At 47.6% G+C, this 21,944-nt stretch overlaps 1 protein-coding gene across 1 annotated transcript in view; it reads right to left on the bottom strand.

Annotated features, from left to right (window-relative positions):
• The window catches only part of hth (Meis homeobox homothorax), a 112,043-nt gene extending 102,507 nt beyond the window's left edge, over positions 1–9,536 (bottom strand). Inside the window, exon 1 of the mRNA XM_017244047.3 lies at positions 9,518–9,536. The gene's annotated coding sequence lies outside the window, so the exon portion shown is untranslated. The remainder of the gene's footprint in view (positions 1–9,517) is intronic.
• Between the last annotated feature and the right edge of the window lie 12,408 nt (positions 9,537–21,944).

Below are 21,944 nucleotides of genomic sequence, written 5' to 3'. Positions count from 1 at the left end.
CTGCCCCCAAATCAACATCAAAATAAAATTCATTGACATGACCCTACCCCAAACCCACACTGGCCCACAGAATCATTCACACAGATACAGATACAGATACAGACAGGCTCTGACAGACTCTAAATGCGGCGAGAACGCGAAAAACCGTTAAGCATCAATTTTGACGCATCATAAAACTGCAATGAAGTGATAAGTGCCGCTGCTGCAACGCAAATATGCAACAGGAATGCACGGCTGATAGATATTCGCCCCACTAGAGAGGGAATCTGCGAATGGATTGACGAACTTTCCACCGAATGGCACCCGTATCTGTGCGATAACAATGCAAATGCACTGCCTCCCACCCACACCCGGAGTGGCTGTGACTGCGAGTGGGTGTGTGGCATGGGAGTGGGAGGTGGGCTGTGGGACAGGCGCAATCAAACAAAACAAGACTTTTATGAACACCGCGGGAAGTTGACAGCTTGCATCATTGTCGTGATATGCGAAAACTGTGACGGCCCTTGCCGCAGCGCCCCGGCTGGTCGATTTTATGGCCTCGCGTGCGCAATTATGTTTATGGATATTGGTGAGGTACAAATAGGCCAACAAAACGGTTCTCTGAGGTTGGAATTGGAAAAAGTTTTAATTTGAGTTTCGGCAGCGTTATTAACCTTCCTATAGTCGAACCTCCTCAAAAGCTATGCCTTGAGTCGAAATCAATTGCGTCTTATTGGCCAATCTTATCGGCCCAGAGACCCGACTAATTGACTTATAGCCACGGACAGCCGGCCGGGACTAATCAGGCGGCCAGAACCGAAAACCGACATCGCAAGACCGCCAATCAGCAATCCAACAATCGGCTAACCAGCCACACACACCCATCACACATCGCACATCGCACTCCGGGATGTACATAAATTATCTTTATTGGCAGGTGGAAGGAGCTCAGACTCCTGCAACACCTGAGCGACTGGGACGAGGCTCGTTAATTGTTGCCGCTGCCCCTCCGAGGAGCGCGATCGTAAATCACGGGAATCCATCAAAATGCGATCATTGTAGTGAGATTGCAACTAAGCCAGCATAATTTCAATATTTTTGCACTCGACCCGAGTGCTCGAGTGGGGCACAGTCAGTCAGTCAGGGGGGAGGACGGGGACGAGGCAGGCAACCGATTGACAACTTAATCCTGCGACATGTCAGTAAAGGCTCAAATGAGATTTACAGTCGCAGTCAGTTAGCCTGGCCCATTTGTGTTGACTCAGTGAAATGTTGTAGCGATTTTTCAACATGTTGTCTGCCGGCTGTCTCTGTCTCTGTCTGTGGCAGAGTGTGTGCCCCAATCGGTGTCCCAGCCAGCCTGCCCCAGTGCGTGTGTGTGAGCCGTGTTCGGTTTGATTGACAAAGTACAAAGGTGTAATTATTTTTCATAAAATTGTTCGTTGCATGTCGCTCCGAAAACTCTGTTGACTTTGCTGCAAGTTTTCAATCAATTGGCCTGCTTGTGGGGGGCGGGAGGTGCCCCGGGGGGAGGGGCCTGCCTTGCAATTATGTCAACGGTTCGGGCGCATAAATTACGAGGGCCAGCGCTCAGGCCTAGAGCAACGCGCCGAGCGGTAAGATCTGTCGGAGGACCCAGTCTCAAGGGCACTGAAAGAAATTCCACCTCCATAGATGATAGATAATAATATCAGCACCTCTGATGGGGATCTGATTCCTCCTTTCCGTTGCCTAGCTTTGAAAATAAATTAGTTACTAGTTCTTGTAGTACCTTCCTAATTATTTCGAGTGAACTCTCCCAGTTGGCGGGCCCACTCCCAGTCCTCCCAGAGCGTCAGCCCATAAATCTTGGTCTGTGGCGCGTTACTCATGCGCAGTGTCCTCTTGGAGTCTGGAGACTCGCTGACCGGGCCTGGCTCGGGGCCTGGTCTGGGAAATGCTTTATAATCGCATTGCGACTAATTATCGTATCGGACGAATTATTACGGCGCGACCATGAAGGCGATTTGCAAATTGCGTGCCTGCGATGCATCTGCCGGGAGATTAGATTCGATTGGGGCGTGTCGGTTATCCAGTAAGAGTGTGACTAGCTAATGAATTCTTCGCAGACATCATACTCTGAAGTATACTATGAAAAGATACTGCAGGAGATTATGGAAATTGTATGTTTGGAAGTTTAGAAGAACCATTTCTTACTGACCCTGATGTCAGGTCTTGCAGTCCCTGATCTCAGAACTAATATGCCCGCTTTATAGACCCATAGAGTCAATTATCGTGTTTACTGCACTCTTTTCGCATTTACTATTTGATTAACCAGGTGCCCCTGCAGCGGGCATCCCCTCTCCCCCGGTGTTGCTGTTTTCCAGCCAAATAATAAAAAAATAAAATCCGAAACCACAGAGCCAGGCCTGAGCCAGGGTCTGGGTGATTTGGCTCGATGTCTCGGGGCATTTTATTTGGCGCCATAAATCTATCAGCGAGCTCGAACGCGTGCGCATGCGCAAACACTGGACCCCTGAGATAGCTGCGTCTCTCTCTCCGATATTGTGGAGATGCTGATAGGCCTCGGAGCCGGGCCGGGGAAGATTTACGGCTGGCACAGAGCCAGAGCCTGAGCCAGAGCCGATCGCAGCTTGGTGGCTAGCAGAGTTCATTCCCAGTTTATGATACGAAAATCAGATTGGTTTATTGTATGCGAAATGAGATCGGCCGGCGATCACGAATTCATTTATATTTATGATTTGTGAATTGGTTTTTATGATGATGTTACTGTTTCTGTACTCTGGGATGTGTGGCCGCACAATTACGTTTTACTGCTCCTCGGAGAGTGTGAACTTGCCACTTCACTGGGGCATTCGGGCGAGCTTGTAAAGACATAAATTACTCCCGGGAGCGGGAGCTGCTGGTTAGGCGCAGTTTTATGGTCATGTGAATGGAACAAACGAAAGTGTTTTTCTCGTGGTCGGACGACTCTCCGAAAGTCAAATGCCACTCGGGCCTGCGAGCCACTCTGGCTGAAGAGCAAACAAAATATATTAATGACTTATCAAGGATAATTTGACAATGGGCCATAAATCAAACCGCGTAGCGCGCTCGTTGGCCAAAACAAGGCTTACGCCCCTGCTGCCCCGGCTGGCCACACTGAGAGAAGTCAGTGGCAGTCTATTTCAGAGGAGAATCAGGTAGGACCTTATATTTCTCTCTGTGCATCGAGTGACAAAGGAGAAACCACCCAGAGCCATTGGAATGCCCTCAAACACACACACACACGCCAAATGGCAAATGCGAAATGTGATGCTGATGCTTAATTTCTGCCAGCCAGGAGGCGGGGGCGGCCAGTGGAGGGGCTGCCAGCGGCCTGCGGTGGGCCAAATTGGATGCCCAGCTGTGTGGCTGCAGACTGTGCCATAACTTAACACCTTCGCCGTTGTCTTCGTCGGAGTCTCCACCAGCCAGTAGGGTGCTTCAAGAATAGGTGTACCTCGATTCTAGATAGTTGCATAAAAACATGAAACTATTCTCGATTGTGGGGGTCTCTGAGAAGCTAATATGCATATAATTCATCAGGAATTTGCCATTCTAATCATGGATTGCGCCTCCTGGAAGTCACATTATGACATCAGCTGGTAATTGTGATTAATGCCCACTGCTCGGGCCTGAGACACCCTCTCCGACCGAACCGGCCAAAACATCTGCGACCACCAATCCAATCCAATCCGCCATCCACAATGCTCCATCTCCATCGCCATCTCCTGGACTGGCCAGTGGCCACATGTGAGCCCCGACTGCTGCAGAGCCTCAATTCACTTTATTGTATTTCGCATGTTTTTCGCGCTGATTTCCTCTTGTTTGTTTTTGTCAGGCTCATGCATAAAATATGATTGCGTTTTCATTTGTATCTAGCAGATTGAGTTTCTGTTTGAGGCGCGAGCCCATGAGTTTATGAGCCTGTCAATTTTCCCGCTCCCCAGGCTCCCCAGGCCCCCAGCCCTCTCTAGTGCTGGGTTGTTTATTTATTTGCATATCACGGCCGAGAGCTGACCAATAACAATAATACTCGGAGTACGGCATATAGAGAGTGTCTGGAAGTGTCTTCCAGATCAAAGCCGGACCGAAGGCGATTGCTGGCCTAACCCCCAGCTCACCTGGGCTCACCTTCGGCGGTTCGCTGTAATTAAGAACATGTTAGTTGTAAAGAGGAGGTTGTCCTGCAGTGCCAGTTGCCAGTTGTTGACCCCACCCTATATGGTTGTCGAAGTTGTCCCTGTGGCCCCGAAAGGCCAACAACACTCGGAATATAAGGACAAGCGTTCCTGGTTCTGCCAGATGCCAGACTTTTCTCCGCTCAGAGGACTATACACTTTTCGTTGAGTGTATCTGAAAAGCGACTCGTGTCGCGCCGCATTCGCAAATTTGTGGCGGCCGTGTGAAGTCAAGAGGGCAAGCCAAGTCAATTGCATTCTTAACCCTTTTGAGGCTGATCAGCCTGGCAGACAGCAGCAGCAACAACAAATAACAGTACAACTCTAATTAAAAATTAACACACGCGCCCGGCACTGGTGCGTGGTGGGCAGGAGGGGGCAGGCGAGGGGCCTACACAAACATTCGTTTAATCAGACAAAAATCAAGTCTATTATGGCCGGCCTTTTGGCCAAACTGGCCAGATTGGCTGTATCTGCATGAAAAACGAATAAACAGCGTCTCATTTGAAGTCATCATTAAAAACGACTCGACGAGGACAGCGCTCCGCCGATGCCCACCGATCCTCCCAGCCTCGATCCCCAATCGGAATCGCCAAACCGCCATCCGCAGTCCACCGTCCACCATCCACCATCCGCCATCCTCTCTTGGAGGCGCACACTTGAGGCCATGTAATCAACGTTTGCTTACTTCATTTAGCGCGCGGCGAAAAGAAAAGCGAAACATGCATACAATCAGCGAGGCTTGCAACTCTGAAAACTGAAAACTGGCACTGGACACTCGGACATGGGGACTCTGGGACTGGGACATTGGGAATGCAGATGGAGCTGCTTAAGCTGGACTTTAAACTCCACCGAGAAAAAAAAAGCCAGTTCCAGTCGCTGAGCCAGTTCTTGCTCGAATATCCATTTGGAGACTTTATAAGAAATTCTTTCAGTGCCGGGAGCCCCTCGAAATCTGAGGCTGTTGCCTCTTCAGCCTGTGCTTGTTGGCAATGATGTATTTTTGATTTCGTATCTTATATTACCAACAACAAGCTGCACCAGCCAGCAAATGCCAAGTGTGAGGCTCCAACTGCCGGCTCCCCCTCCCCAGCCGGAACCTCAACCGCGAAGCCAAATCCAACAAATCCCACCAGGTCCAACAGTTGATTTCAGAATTTTTATTTTTGATTGTGATGATTGTGCATTGAAATTTGATACATTTCGACCAGGTCAGGGGGAGCCTCCGCAGCCTCTGCCGTAGTTGCTTTCCAGTTCCTTTTCATACCCTTATAAAGGGTATATCAATTACTACAGGAAGCTCTTTGCCACTTTACTAGGGGGAAACAGACAAAAATTGAAAAATATTTCCAAAAAATTATGGCCATATGGGGGAATATGGTGTTTTCAAGGGATCCCTTCAGGAAAAATGGACAAAAAATCTGAAAAATATTTCGCTTCTAGATTTTGATGCAGAATTATAGATAATCGATCTAGAAATCGTGTAAGGTATTCCGCTTGAGGATCGGATAAAAATTAGGGAAGATATAGACATCGCTGTGGTCCGTACAGGGGAATATGGCGTTTTCAAGGGATCCCTTCAGGAAAATTGGACAAAAAATCTGAAAAATATTTCGCTTCTATATTTTGATGCAGAATAGTAGAGAATCGATCTAGAAATCGTTTAAGGTATTCCGCTTGAGGATCGGATAAAAATTATGGAAGATATGGACATCGCTGTGGGCCATATGGGGGAATGTGCCGTTTTTAAGGGATCTCTTCAGGAAAATTGGACAAAAAATCTGAAAAATATTTCGCTTCCAGATTTTAATGTAGAATTATAGAGAATCGATCTAGAAATCGTGTAAGGTATTCCGCTTGAGGATCGGATAAAAATTAGGGAAGATATAGACATCGCTGTGGTCCATACAGGGGAATATGGCGTTTTCAAGGGATCCCTTCAGGAAAATTGGACAAAAAATCTGAAAAATAATTCGCTTCTATATTTTAATGTAGAATTATAGATAATCGATCTAGAAATCGTTTAAGGTATTCCGCTTGAGAATCGGATTAAAATTAGGAAAGATATGGACATCGTTGTGGGGCATATGGGGGAATGTGGCATTTTTAAGGGATCTCTTCAGGAAAATTGGACAAAAAATCTGAAAAATATTTCGCTTCCAGATTTTAATGTAGAATTATAGAGAATCGATCTAGAAATCGTGTAAGGTATTCCGCTTGAGGATCGGATAAAAATTAGGGAAGATATAGACATCGCTGTGGTCCGTACAGGGGAATATGGCGTTTTCAAGGGATCCCTTCAGGAAAATTGGACAAAAAATCTGAAAAATATTTCGCTTCTATATTTTGATGCAGAATAGTAGAGAATCGATCTAGAAATCGTTTAAGGTATTCCGCTTGAGGATCGGAGGGAAATTAGGGAAGATATAGACATCGCTGTGTTCCGTACAGGGGAATATGGCGTTTTCAAGGGATCCCTTCAGGAAAATTGGACAAAAAATCTGAAAAATATTTCGCTTCTAGATTTTAATGTAGAATTATAGATAATCGATCTAGAAATCGTTTAAGGTATTCCGCTTGAGGATCGGAGGAAATTAGGGAAGATATGGACATCGCTGTTGACTCATTTCAAAATTCTCCTTTTGAGCCATGCTCTTCGAAACAATGTGGCTTTTGAATAGGCAAGGGTATTCAAGCCTCGGTGTTGGCCGAAGATAGCCTTGCTTGTTTTCTTGTGTTGCATGCAAAAATGTTGGCTAGTCGACAAGGCATTGGCATGGCCCGAAACTACTAACAACATTAATAAGATTGGCATCTGCTGCTCGCAGTTCAAATGTAATTTCTCATCAGCCAAAGTGGGTTGACTCCGGGACTCTGGGGTGTGGTCAGGACGCTTCTCTGTTTGCATTTCTGGCTTAACGATTGCATTCTGGCCATAAAGATAACTTGCCAGTTGGCTCCCAAGGTGGGAGTGGTGGTGGTGGTGCCGTGTTTTGTGGTAGCTGGTCGGGTTTGTAAGTTGCCACTGATAAGCGTGAATTGGTCAAGAGCCTCTACATATATGAGGCTGTTCAAGTTGATATTAGAGTTCCCGTTTATTTCTGCTTAATTTCCTCATCAAGTGACTTTAAGATATTGAAATACCTGCGGTAGAGCTCTAGTTGCCGTTGAGTATTTTTGTGTTGGCACCGAAGAAGATCAGAGATCCAACAGCCATAAATCTTGGCCGAAGAAATGAAATCTCCTCCGAGAACTAAAAGGCCTTTGACTAGAAAAAACTAAGCCCTCAGATGCTTATGTTAATGCTCACCCCCGAAGTCTCCCCGGGGTAATCTGTGCCCCCTGGAAGAAGAAAGACATGTGTAGAATGCCATGCGATATGGGTTATATAGGCGGAGGAGACAATGCGTTTGAACAATATTTTCAACACAATATGAAAGCGGGGAATAAATCAAATTGATTAAATTCGAACAACGAACAATCTGAGGCTCCGGGCGGACAAAAGACACAAGACCCAAGCCGAAGAGCTAGCCGGAGACTCATTTAAATAATAAACCACTAAAATCTCAAAGAAGACAAACAAATTTAAATAAAAAACCGTTCAGAGCCTCCGCGAACAGAAACCGAAAAGTAAACCATTAAAAATTACTACTAATGTGCACCTTATACACAAAGCCAAGAAGAAAGATCCATTGGGATCTCCGGAAACAAAGGCCACAAAAGTCACGAATCTCTGGCCATAATGCCCGGTGTCCCCGAATCGGTTCGACCCACTGCGAGCCAGAAGAATCCAAAACAAACGAGCGGCGATTCATCTTCGGGAAAACCTCTTTGGTGAGCCGATGGAGTCGGTGATACTCCAAAAGTATTTCCAACGTTTTTCCCTTGGGTGCTTAACTGGAACTTTAATTTTACGTTTCCAGTCCAAATAGTAACCACTTGGACCATAAATTGCAAGGAGTTGGGCAGGGGAACAAACTAAAACCACTTAACTTAATGAGCATCAAATATCTGACTCCCATGTATCCTGGGCCATGCTGCTTGGCCGCAATTCTCGATACAAATCTATTATTTAGGGCCACTCTGCTGCTGTTTTGGCCGCACTAACGTTTCAATTAATAAACCGGCACGCAGAACTCCCAGTTCTCAGATGCCAGCTCCCAGCTCTTGGTTCCCTGCCCTCCTCTCCCAGTCGGAACAATAGCCAAGTATAATCACTTTGTTTGCACCTTTGGGAATATTCAGTGACAGACGCTGCCAGCGCACCAGAGGTGGGTCAGCGGGCGGAGCAATAGTATCTCTGGATAATGGCCACGGATCGGGGACCTGAGAATGTTGCATGCCACGTGCAGCAACGGCAACCAACAGCGGGTGTCGCCACCGTAGTTGCATTTATGAAAATGAGCTCCTCCTCTCAGGACGACAAGCAATTTGTAAACGAGACAATTGTGACTCCAAGAGACTCCTTTATGGGATGATTGCCCGGCCAGAGTTCGCTGCGAGGCTGGTCTCTCATCATGATTTGATTTAAGCCAAGATGGCTTTTTATTTTTGGTAACAAGGCTTCGGATAACGACAAATCTTGCCGCTACCTTAACTTGCCATTTCTCCCTAATGATACCCCCATTTTAGACGCTTTCCATCCGCAAATGGCGTCTTCCAAACCTGGAAACTAGTCCGTATGGATTACCCCACACAAATGGGCCACACAATGGTCGGGCACGGGAGCCCCTGGTGCCTAAACAGAAGCAACTGCAACTGAGTTGCATGCCCATTTACAGATATTTTGGCGACATGCCACCAGAGGTCCTTTGAAAGGCTCCACAGCGGCTAAAGTCAAAGCCACCGATGCCGGACAATGCGGCGATCCGATGTGCCACCGCAATAAAAGTGAAACTACAAACAACGGACGCTCCCCGGTTGACAGTTCGCATGACAGGCTTGTAATGCGATTTAGCAGGATGAAGGACAGCAGCCCATAGTTGGGACTGGGACTGGGACTGCTGCCTGTTCCATGTAGGGAGTTGTGAGGCAAGGGCGGCATGGCTTCATGAAGAGAAAGTAAATTAAAATAATTAGTTTAGCTTACGAATTCCTCGTCCAGAGCTACCCAGTCACCCTGCATTCTTAATTAATACTTATAGTAGAGTTTTAATTGAATAGGTTGTGTGTGTCAGAACAGCTGGAAATTGGCATTTTGCATTCAGTTTAGTTATGTGGAGGCATTTGCATATTATGGAGTGTCTTGGGATTTCTAATAATGGATTTAAAATGGTCGGCTGGCATGGTCAGTAGTGGGTAACCTTAAGATGGCTAGGACTATCCTGATAGCTTACCAATCAATTACCAATCCACAGAGTGTGGTCCAGCGTTATCAGCCACGTTATCCTTTTGTATCAGTTTCAGTATCAACTAGGAACCATTAAGTCAGAAGTGTCCTGCATCACATGCTGGTTTTGCGCGCCGTTTTCGCGATTGTGTCCACTGTGCACTGACAGCTCGGGCTGTCAAAATTGGCAACTGAGAGCGCCGCTGTTGGCCAAAACATAAACATGTCACACGCGCGAGAGAGAGTGTGCGGAGAGAGTGAAAGCGCGAGAGACTCGAAAGCCACGGCAGAGACACGGAGAGAGAGGAAAGCGAGCCAGCGAGCGAGCAAGAGCGGAAACTAAAGCACTGGAGGAATTTCCGGGGGGCCGGAGGGGCTTTCCTACGGGGGGCGGGAGGTTAAAGGATAACGTCTACGTCTAACGGGGCTGTCCTCCGCTGGCGGGTTTTTCTCGGCACTTCTTGGGGGAAACTACGGAGCAGGCTTCAGCTCCATCTTAGGACTCCTGTCCAGCCACTGGGGACGGGTTCGGGGCTTGGTCCTGGCCAGCGAAGGAGCATCCGGGAACAGGCAACGTGGCGGCGACACCGACAGCGACAACACACACGTCTAACATGGCGACGCGATGTCCTTTCACACACACCCACACACACTCTCGCACCGATTTCTAATCTCGCGACTCTTTCGATTTTCCAGGACTCAGGTTGAACAATCCGAGTTGCGGGCAGGATTCCGCGGACACTGAGACACTGGGGTGCAAGGTTTATCAAAAATATTGCTTCAGTTCACATTTTATTTATTTGTTTTTTGTAAAAATAATTTTTTTTGGGGAACAACAAAGTCTACTCGCGGCGCGTCGCGTTGCGTTTGTCAAAGCGCAGAGTCGCAGACTGCGGCAGAGCGCGGGCAGAGCAGCGGCAGCGCAGCGACAGAGCGACAAAAGCCAAAATCTCACAGCATCTCCCAGCGAGGACCAAACCAAAATCAAGGACCAAAACCGTTGCCGCCATCGAAAGCGACGCACACACTCTCACGTCCCCGAAAGCATTTCTAAAAGTTCGCCCAAGAAGTGGCAAAAATGGAAAAAGTGAACCAGTGAAGTGAGCATCAAAGCGCACGGGACAGGATAGTTTCAACCCGACCAGCACTGCGGTGCACGGAGCTCCTGGGGGTGGTGAGGCGCCCCATCCGGTGGCCCAGAAGCCCCGACCCCACCACCACTCGCACACACACATTCTCTCCTTTGGCAGCGGCTGCTGCGTCTAAGCCGAAAACAATAAAAAGCTCCAAGCGGGCATTAGATTGGAGTTCAAGCCGACTAGGAGTGTTCCCTAACCAACCAAAATAATAAACTAAATAGAGGAAAAAAGATTATTTGATTTTATTGAGAGGTTGGTCTGAAAACTGAAGGTGAAAGAAGGGTGTTGTAGAAGTCCTTTTTCTATAATGTATAAGGTTATCTAATCTAGGACGAAAGCAGGAGGATTGTACAGCATCTCTCAATACCCTTCAGATACTAATAGAATTCCCGCCTTACCTACGAGGCCTGCAATAAAACGTAATGTTACAATTGCAACCCTCGCCGATGGCGAACCCTTCTTGATAAGGATTCCTATCCCCCGTGAGTCCCTGCACCAGATGGGGGTTTTGCATAAATAAAATATTTATACAACTGAGCGTTGCCAATCCGGCCATCGATTGCCATATGCCCGGCTCGAATTTGCGGTAGCATTGGGGGAAAAACATAAAAAGCCGTAGAAGAATTCCAAAGCACGCGTTGACACTTTGCGCTCAACACTCGCACACTCACACACGCCAGCCAGGACACACATAGTCCTGGAGCAGCAAGGACTCTCCTCTCCGGAGAGTTGGCATCGGGCCCGTCATCGACGTGTGTCCCGCAGCAGCCTCTCAGCATGCGGAGTTCTTTCAGCTTCAGTTCATTGTAAACAAAGGACCTGCGAGTACTCTGGTCTCTCGCCGATGTCCTTGCTCTCCGAACGGAGATGCTGAGCGGAAGCTTGGCCTGCTCACTGCGCAGAACTGCGAAAGCGGTCCAAAGCTCGCGGAAGTGGCAACTGGTAGCCCGCCAATCGATTTTGCTCACGGCGCCAGCGCCGCAATTTTGACAGCTGTCAACGCGGCGGATGACACTTTGGGCACACCGGACCGGGCCCGGGTTCCGACTGCGGGCTCCGCATGGTAAACAAATTGAAACGCAACCTGCAGCCGCAATCATTTATCAAATGTCCATCGGCCGATAACCAGGCCCCTGGATAGTAATAAGCCAAAACCAGGAGCCAACAGGCAGGAGCCGGCCAGGCAATTAAACAATGTCAGAAAGCATTTAGCCGGCAAATAAATGTCACCAGCGGCCGAAGGATGAGCCACAACTACATGGGAATTAATGAGGTGGGCCGAAGAGGTGCACTTTGAAAAAAAGTGTCATAATAGTTATAGTTAGAGAGTTATATTTTGCAAGGTAGGACTAGATTAGGTTTGGGTATCCCATTAGTCGTGGTACAGTAAGGATTATTTCTTACAGTGTAGACCCAGCTCAATAAATGGCATATACTTCTCCTCCTTCACTGCTCCCCCCTCCAGTATAAATTTTTGATAATTTAATTAGAGTGCCGCTGCTCAAAAGGACGAGCGGACGACAGGACAGATGGCTGATGTCCGATGGCTGATGGTTCGGACCACTGGAAATTGCTTGTAAAAATGCGGCTGACCACGGCCCAGCCCCTTTTCGGTTCAGTTTTTCACTTTTCCGGCCTTCACGCACACGCAGGCGTTACAGGGGGAATTTTCATAATTAAGCAATTACCCATTTGTGGAACAAAGTCGAATTAAGTTGGGTCCTGCGAGGTCGTGGGCGTTGTGGCCGCTTAGCTAGAACGGTGCCCCTTTCGGCTGCTTGGGCCAAATGTCATAACTGCTTTTCTGGCACTCTGGGAGGTGGCTGGTCACCGGCTAACGAAGATGAATTGGTTTTTTATTCAAATTTAATTTATGCCCGGCACCAGGCCAGCCCCACCCTTGGCCCGCCCCCTACTAGCCCGTTTGGCTATTGGCCATCTCGGAGGCCATTAAAATCGCCAAAAACAATTGAGACACGTGATTTCAGAGGCCTCCAGTGTGTCTCCGCCGGCTCGTGTCTCTGTGCGTGTCTGCCCGTCATAACAAGGCCAAAGGGCGGCTCACGGCCGAGAGTGGCAGGCTGATGTCAACCCAATATCATCACCTGAGCAGATGGCCCGGCACTGATAGCCGGCCCGGCGACATTCTGCGGGGCGTTGGGGATATTTGTTAGGTGCAAAAAGTGATGTTAGTCGGGCGGGGAGGTCGACAGGTGGGGCTGGGACCGGGCCACTTCGTCATGACGATGTCGGACATTCGTATCTGTTAACTGATTAGGATCTGTAATAGTTCGGGCGGGTGGGCGGATGGGCCTTGGCAGGAAATTGCGGTTGGGGACCCGTTTAGAAGCGACATTTGGTGTGGAATTGGAATGGATACCCTTTGTAAAGGATTAGGAAGCTAAATGGTTAGTGTGGTTAATTGAAATGATATCCAGTAATGAATGAAATCGACTCATATGAAGCCTTCAATTTATAATTGAGTTCCCACGCCCTGCCATGATCACCCCTACCCGCCGGGTAGGCCTTCCAGTCACCTGTCCCCGCGATTTCATCATCTGCGCCAGAAGTGGGTGGCTCCAGTGTATAATTAGCAGCTAAACAATCACTGCACATTCATGGCACTGCTGTCGTCATTGACATAATGCGACAACTCGACCCAACGTCATGGGTTTGTGGCTCTGGTGGGCCACGATTCCGGCGATATCTCATAGATAGCGCTGGGCCTCCGTTTCTGTTTCAGTTTCAGAGGCTCAGTTCCATGTCCACTCCAGGGCCCACTCCCCCTACAGCGCATATATTGTATAAATAGGTGGACGTGTCCGCACACTGGCCTGACAAGATAACAAAATTACTGCCTTCTAAACATTCGAGAGCACAGATATTGTGATAAAAATTTATAGTGAGTGGTGGGGACTGGGGGATGGGTACTGGAGTGGGTGAAAATAGTAAGGCAACCGAGATTTATTGCCCCGCAAATCTGTCAACGCACAGAGCCGTGCAGTAAACACGAAAATATTTGAGTTTTCAGACTGCTGGCTCCCTCGTCGCTATATCTCGAAGGGATCTGTTGTTAGGAGCACATATTTGCATAGTGCCAGAACAGTAGCGATAAAATGTTAACTCGCCGATTAGCGTTGCAGCCATGAGTAGCTATATCGGTATCCGTATCTGTATCTGTTTCAGTGTCTGTTTCAGTGTGTGTATCTGAGTATCCGAGGTTCTGGGCAAACAATTGCAGTAGTGAGACTGCTGCTACTTTTTCTGCTGCTTTAGCTTCTGAAGCGCGGTTGATAAGATAGCCTTTGGCTGGAGCCGAAAATCATAAATTACAAATCATTACGCAGCCGACTCTGCGACCAGACCGTCGGCATCTTCACTTGACTGGGAACTGCAGAGCTGCAGATTGGGAACTGGGAACCGGGAACTGGTAGCTGGGAAGCAAGAACTCTCATAACACAAGACCATTTTTGACATGTACATGAATTAGATCGAGATCCTCGCGGAAGAGGAGCCCCAAATGAGATGGAGGCCATAAAAAGGGTAGTATAACGATTAATTTTTTCCTCGTTGACATTTTAGCTTAATTGCACTTCAATAATCCCGAAAAAACACACAGCCAGCACAGGGAAAAAATGAAAAAAAAATAAAAAGGCAGCTTAAGGAACAAGAACAGATACAGATACAGCTACGACACGGCCAAAGTAAAATGGCAAAAATGCGTAAAAGGGCATGAAAAGCGGCAGCCGACAGCGCAGATACAATTTTAATCCCACGGACTTTTGCTGCATAAGCACTGGCCGAGAAAAAACTGGCCGAGCGAAAATAAAAAAGTATCTGGCGAGTTCCGGACGGGGTATCCAAGGCACCTTGTCAGCAGAATCAGCCCGCGTTGCAAGTGGGCTGCCCTGATGTTGCTGCCGCGACCCCAAAGGCAGCCGGTCAGCAGTACCGCTAACAAAGTTGACAAGAAGTAAAATGTCCGACGGACTAATTGGCTTAAACGCTGGCAAAATTTATTTAAGCACATTAGTGGGATTTGGTTTTTGCCAGCGTTCTGTATGTGTGTTCCGTCCAGGGAGTTGGGTATCTTTCGGCAGACTCTGAAGTATCTTCTGCCTGATTCACTTGACCAGCTTTTTGCTCTTGATTCTTGTTGAGGAACAGTTCTTAAATCTTTTGCGTGAGGATACCATGATGGTTTTTAAATGCAAATACCTATTTTTGATCCAGGATTACCCACTCTAATTAGCCCCAAAACATATATAATGCATAAATCATTCTGCCCAAGATACCCTGGCTCAGATGGAGCCTCCCCTCCTGCTTCTACACGCAACTTTTGTCACATGCCCACAAATCCAGACTACCTTTTATTTAATTAGCTAATTTCGAGTGACCTTAGTAATCGCTGGAGGCATAAATAATCAATAGGGCAGCTGGGGGGAAGTGCAAAGTGCAAATATATCTCACGGATACGCAGCTGGGCTAATACATTTTTAATAAAGTCGAGAAAATGGAGAACGGCGAGCGTTTGTCGTTCTTCAATTATTCAAAATGCTTGCTGTGGGGAGCAAGTACCCACTTCTCTGCTACCCACATTCCCCCAATTTCCCCGCAAGTGATCCCAATATATTTTGATCTATTACCAGGATAGCAGTGCCTCCAAAATCACCCCATCTATGAGGAGAAAATTAAAAATACACAACTGATTTCTCACGCTTCTTGGATGCCAGCGACTCTGAGATTCGAACTTGGATTTCAGAGATTCGAACTATCTATATCTTGCGACCCCATGACACTTTCTCTCCTTTCCAGTGCCTGTGTGGATGCTGTGTGTGTATACACATTTCACACCCTCAAAAATAGAAATTATCTGTGTGCATTTACGCAAGTTTTTAATGCTATTAGTTCCATCTTAGCATCTCGGGCCCGGGTCTGGGTCTGCGAGACAGCGTCCTCTGCCCTTCCTGCCAGCCATTTGAAGTGAACCAAATTGTCTGTTTCTGTTTCTGTTTCAGTATTTGTATCTGTATCTGTATCTGTGGCTCACTGTGTGTCCTGCTGCCTGGCTTCCTTTTATTTCGATTCTATTTTCTATACGTTGCACTCAACAAGCGCGCTCTCGCCGCTCTGGACGCAATTTTGTTGGCAATAAATCACCCAAAGTCGACATTAAATCTTTTTTCCCTCTTTGGTCTTTTATTTTCTCCTCGGGTTTCTGTTTTCTTTTTTCGGGCTTCCTCCTTGGCAGTTGCTTTCCCTACTTGCGTTTGACTTTCACACAAACAGAGCAGAGGACGGTGCACATGTCTCGGGGATTACGATTGGACCGAGTCGGGGTAGCGATGTCCTTTCGATTTGCAATACATTCACTTTTCTTCCTTGGCCTGCCTTGGCCTCTTTCTACACTGAGAAATAAGTGTATTGTGGCCTTTTAATTCGTTTTCCCAAAAGAGTTCCCCTCGGGTGGTGCTGGGAAGGAGATTTTTTTTCAATTTGGATTTCGAAATTTGAATCTGAATAGATCCCGCTGGCAGCCATCAGATTAACAATTTGGAATTGGCCACAGAATCCGTTCGGCCAGGCCAGGCCAGGCAGAAAATGAAACATTTCCGCAGCGCGCCCGGCACATTAGCACTTGCGGAACAATGGGCCAAGTGGTATCCGTCAGATACGAGATGCGAGAGCAGCCGGAGCACTGTCACAGATCTGTCAGCCGGGCGAGACTGTGAACAATCGCAGGAAGTTCGAACAAAAACAGCCTGGCGAGCGGAGGAGAGATTTTGAACCCCAAACCGCCTGCCACTTCTGAGTTGACGAACAAACACAAACAATTTCGCGCTTGGAAAAACAATCGGCCGGCAGTGAAAGGAACAAGCTGAAAATGCGTTAAACTAATAATTGTCAAGAAGTCAAACCCGCTTCGGTGATCCACTTGGCTGCAGTTCAGGCCAGGCAGCTAGGAGGAATACATGCCATAAAGGATACACTCTTATGATTCGCGGGGCTTTTCAACTCTTTAGGATTTTAATAGAATGTCATAACATAAAGAGCCTGTACTTATTATTTTGCTTATATTTATATAAGAAAGGTTAGTGGGATAAGGATAGTGCTATCCTTGCTCTTAGTTTTGCAGCCAAAACTGTCACCACTGTGGCCCAAAAGTCAGGAAGGGTAAGCGAAGGATAAACCTGAATTTTGTGACGAGTTAGGCGGCTGAATGTCAACCACCAACTGCTGGGTATCCCTTTCACATATCCTTGTAGCTTGTTTTTTTTTCTCCTCTCTCCTGGCTGCCGGCTAGTGATCTCAATCAAATGTGTTTTGTTGTTCATTGACATTCATGCGCATTGCCGCTTGTCTGTCAACAATTAGCACGCTATTCATCACGTCACTCTGCCACTTTCGGATTTTGAGGATTTTGGTGAGTCTGGGGAGGCTCGTCTAAAAGAAGGGTCAAAAGCTGACAGCTTACACTCGCAGCTGAGGTTTGCACCGACCCGCCGACTTGCCAATGTAAATGTAACTAATCTCTATTCATAGTCGCCTTATCGGGCCGGCGATTTGCATAATTTATGCAGACACTGCCTCCAGGATCTTGACTAATTTGTCTGTCAATGTCGCAAAGTGATCTTCTCGATCCGATCCGATCCGGGCTTGCCTAATGGATGAACCCCCCTAGAGTTCAAGTCAATAACCCAAATCGAAGTCGATCCAATCCGGACTAACTTAATACATTAGCCCATTTGACCGCATCGGACTGGAAACCTCTCCGAATGTCGTCGGTGGCATTTAAAAGTCAAATTGGTTCGTGGTTCGACTTTCTTACAGCAGCTGAGAACTGGGCTATTCAGAGGGCATTCGTTACGGATGATAATTCCGACCTTTGTTTCGGCCAGATAGTGGCCTCCAATGCCTGCTCCTCTGCCGTGTTTTAATTTTTTAATTAAAATATATAATTTTTGGCCATTTTGCGAACGGAGCTTTGCGAAAATCGGCAGCGAGTGTAAACATATGCGTCAGCCCTCGAAAATAGCTCAGATCAGCATTTTTTCCTCGTTGCTTTCGGACTCATTTAGCAGAATCAACAAAAACATTTAGCTTAGTTTTTGAACTTTGCAGCTTCATTTAAATTTTTGATTGGCTTCCCTCCCGCCAAACCAAACAAAACACACAAAAATGAAAAAAATCGAATCAGAAACAGAAACAAATACTACAAGGCGCCCTGGCCGAGCTCGTTTTGCTGAAAAGTTCCGAGAGATCCGTCTCCGGCTGTGGACCTGGCCGGCTAATGAGCAAATGGCGTTCATTGATCGCTTTAAATTAATCTTTTTTTAATTTTTTCAGGGGGTTACAGATTAGACGCTGTCGAAGCAAAGTTCAGCGCAGTTCAGCCGCAGCGACGTAATTAATATGCAAATTATAATCCAACCGACTCAATTCCCGCTCGTCTTCTCACGGAGCCCCGAAAGTCGCCGCGTCTAAGATGAAGATGGACATGGTCCATCCGAGTATCCAAATGTGGTTAAGGCACCTCCACCTCTTCCACCTTCCCTCTCTGCACGTGGTATTTGGGCTTCTGACCAAAATGCTTCGAATAACTAATTGCCGGCTCTCAGGTAGCCAAAAATGGGCTGTGTTCGATGCCCCGATATGTGCAATCAAATTTGATTTAGCCACCTCGACCGATACTTATTTATGGCCAGATACTTGGCTCTGATTTTCAGCTGGCACAGCACACTGGTGGAGGATGAACTGGGATCTCTGAGGAGAGGTGAATCCACCGCCGCCGCCATCGTAAATAAGTCTGATGGCTGCACTTTTTGGCATGTCGGCAGACCCATTGCGGAACGCCCCGCATTCGCTAATGAAAATGGATCTGCCAGCTCGGCCGCTCAATTGAGTGTGTTTGAATTTATGCTGTGGCGACAGGTGCCCCCGATGCCCCAAATCCGAAGGGGACCTGCACTCTCCTGCGTAAGCAGCTCCTAAAAATAATGGGGATTTATGTGGGTAGTGCCTGGGCGCCCAAGGCACCTCCTCAGTGGACTGATTCGGTCAGTCAGTAGGACCAGTCAATAGGACTCCCCCGCAGACCCATTTTTGGGGCATGGGGTTGCAGATTTATTGGCCAAGTCCCTGGCTGATTTGTTGATTCTTCTCATCCACCAGAGCAGCTCGCTTTGTTGCTCATACTTTTCACGAAAATTGTTTTCCAAATAAATTTTCCATCCACACATGCTCCATGTTGGATGTTGCTCCGCCGATCCCGATCCGATGAGCAACGAATTCTTCCCGGGATGAGGTTGCTTTGGTGTTGGAAACGATGGATCGATCGAGCTCCCGGACCAGTGTTTGTTTATTTAGACGTAATGCGCGAATAGTTTCACTCACTACTATCTGGGCCCTGAGACGTGCCCTTTGATCTCCCTGGCCGAGTGTGTGAAATATTTCGTTGCTGGTGATTAATCAAATGTTTAGAGTCCAAGTGGCAGGAGGAGCGGCCCTTGGCCCAGGGATGGGGCGAAGCGGGTCGATGCAAAATGGATACAAAAATATAATTAAATATTTATGAAAGTGTGTACGGCCCGTAACAGCAATCCGAACACTTGTCGGCGGGGGCATCTCCTCCCTTCGGCCTGTCAAAAAGTGACATTTCCCACATCAACGGTCAGAGTCCATTCGGCCCGGATCCGGATCCGTATCAGGCCGATGCCGAGGCTGAGGCTGAGGAATCCTCATTTCGCTACAACAATTTAACATTAATTCGCAGTCAAATAATGTTGCATTTTTTATGCGCAAATGTCGTCGTTGTCAAGTGCCAGCGATGGCAGGATGTGGGGTTGACGAGGACTCTACAGCGGAAAAGGAAAAGCAAAAAAAACAAAAATTAAACTCTGGAAAACAAAATGGAACTCTAACGGATGTATTAACGCATTGAGTGCCTCCATCCCCGCTGGTTGTACATTCATTCGTATTATTAAAAAAACAAACAGGGCCGGCACTCAAGCCGCCTGGTGGTTGGCAGCCAGTTGCTCATCCAACCAGCCATCTACCAGGGGCAGGCAGGAGCAGAAGCCAGAGCCAGAACCAGGAGCAGGGTGTGAGGCTGGCAGGATGAAGCGTCGGCGGCGGCGTCAGTCGGCGGGTCTGGCAAAATGTCAAATGTCAGAATTTGACATGCGTGTGACATATCAGTGGCAGCTTTTACATTAATCAAACTCCCTTTTTCTTCGGGCCCACAGAAAACGGCAACTGAAACTGAAACAGCAAAAGTAACAAACCCAGAACCGCTGCTACACTGAGGAAAAATAATTATTAATTTAATACTGAGGGCCTTATAGACTGCTATTCACTCCTTTCGGATAATAGGCTTCATGATTTATATTCCAGCTCTTTTACCACATTTTTTTTCAAGTGCCTGGTGAAAGCCAGAGCCAGAAACCACCGCCAGCGATGACGATGATGCCTTTCGCAATGGCTGAGCCACTGAGAACCAGAATGAGACCTAACCGAGACCCAGTCCGGGCACGGAGCTGACGAAGATGCTTCACAATTGACACATTGAATTAGGGACATGACGCCTTCTGTTGCTAAAACATACAAGCCCGTCCATCCCGACGTCCCACCATCCGCTCAACCACTCGCAGCTCCGCATCCACCGCATCCATTTGTTCCCCCGGGCTCTTCATGCATTTCACAGCCATAATCGAGTAATCGAATCATGTGAAACTTATTTTGGGAAGTGTGGTTTTTGCTCGTTACGCTCTATTATGGATTTCGATTGGGCTCCGGTCTTGAAGACCGTGAAAATGCATGCCATTGCAGCGAGGCAATTACAATTCAAAGGATTTCCACGGGATTGGGTATAAGGTTCGAAGCGTTATAGGCACAAATATGATCGATTTTGAAGCAAAAAGAAGTCCGATGAACTTCCCATTAAGGGCACCAGCTTCTCTTTTTCGAGTTCGATCTCTATTAGATCTCCGCTTTGTCTTCATCAACTGTCCCTTGCCAATTGAAGTTCATCAAGTGTCATTATAGCAGCTCCAAGCTACTTATCTTCCGGCCGCGGCCCAGCAGTATTCTCAGGGCCGGCCCGCATGCGCTGTCATCAGAGGCAAGTCCTGGGTGTTACGGGCGGATCACGTTAATGAAAGCGAAAACGTTTTGCCCATTTGCCTAAATGGAAATGTCAAATCATTTGTCAAACGTTTTATTAGGCGACTGACATGGTGCATGCGTGTGTTCCCCGCTCCAGCGAGGCAGCCCCACTGAGGGCCCCTGGATGGGATTGGAGCGCGTTTTCTGAGCTCGGAGCGGAACGATCCATCTTGAACTCGTCAGGCGGCGAGACGCCATGTATCTCGATCCCCCAGAAGGCGTAACGAAATGGCGGGCCCTGAGGAATGCGAAGAGAATCAACCAAAAAAGCCAGTTCCAGTGGCTACACTGAAACAGTTTAAATAGCAGGCCTAATATAGGTCTTGGCAGACACTAATATGAGTCAAATGTTTGAGCCAATTTGTTAACAGGAAGGAGCGGGAAATTAGACCAAGTTGGCGCACATGCGTGAAAAGCAACAGGAGGCGCCACAAACAAAAACACCAGAAGACAATGGTCAAATCAATAAAAAGAAATAATAAATAATCGCAGCGACGAGGGAGGCTTCTGGGGCCGGCCGGGCGAGAAGCGAGTCTCCCAATAGACATAAATCATGGGCCGATGCTCGGATTCAGATTTGGCTCGGGGCACCTCATCTTTTCGGCCAGCGGCAACCTTCAAATGGAGCGGCAGACATGTAGAACATGACGTGGGACAACAGCCATCATCCACATCAACCTGAGCAACTTCATCTCGAAAACTCCAGCTCTACTTGAGATTCTTATTTGGAGACGGAGACGGAGACAGAGCCGGAGATGGAGGCTTGATCAGGTTGCGTTGTGCGAGTTACGATGAAATTGAAAACACTTTTATAATGCGCCTTGATTTATTATCGTAGCCGTGCGTCTGCGGTTTCTCGGTTTCCTGAGCATTTACCATTTTGGCGGACAAGTGCCGTGGCTCAACGTTTATGGGGGCCCACTCGTACGCGTGAAGGATCTTTCGAAGGAAATTTTCAGTTTTCGGAACGCACTTTCTGCCAGTCATCGCTCTGGCTCTGGTTGTGGCTGTGGCGCGTGTGATGATCATGAGAATTGTACATTTTGACATATTCATTTTGAGACGACACCCGAAAGGTGTTACATATCCATCCGCCGGGCAGAGGCAGATCCAGGGCCCTCCATCCGAATG

The sequence above is a fragment of the Drosophila bipectinata genome, chromosome 3R (genome assembly GCF_030179905.1).
Source record: "Drosophila bipectinata strain 14024-0381.07 chromosome 3R, DbipHiC1v2, whole genome shotgun sequence".
NCBI classification, from domain to species: domain Eukaryota; kingdom Metazoa; phylum Arthropoda; class Insecta; order Diptera; family Drosophilidae; genus Drosophila; species Drosophila bipectinata.
This window is presented reverse-complemented; position numbering and strand designations above follow the sequence as displayed.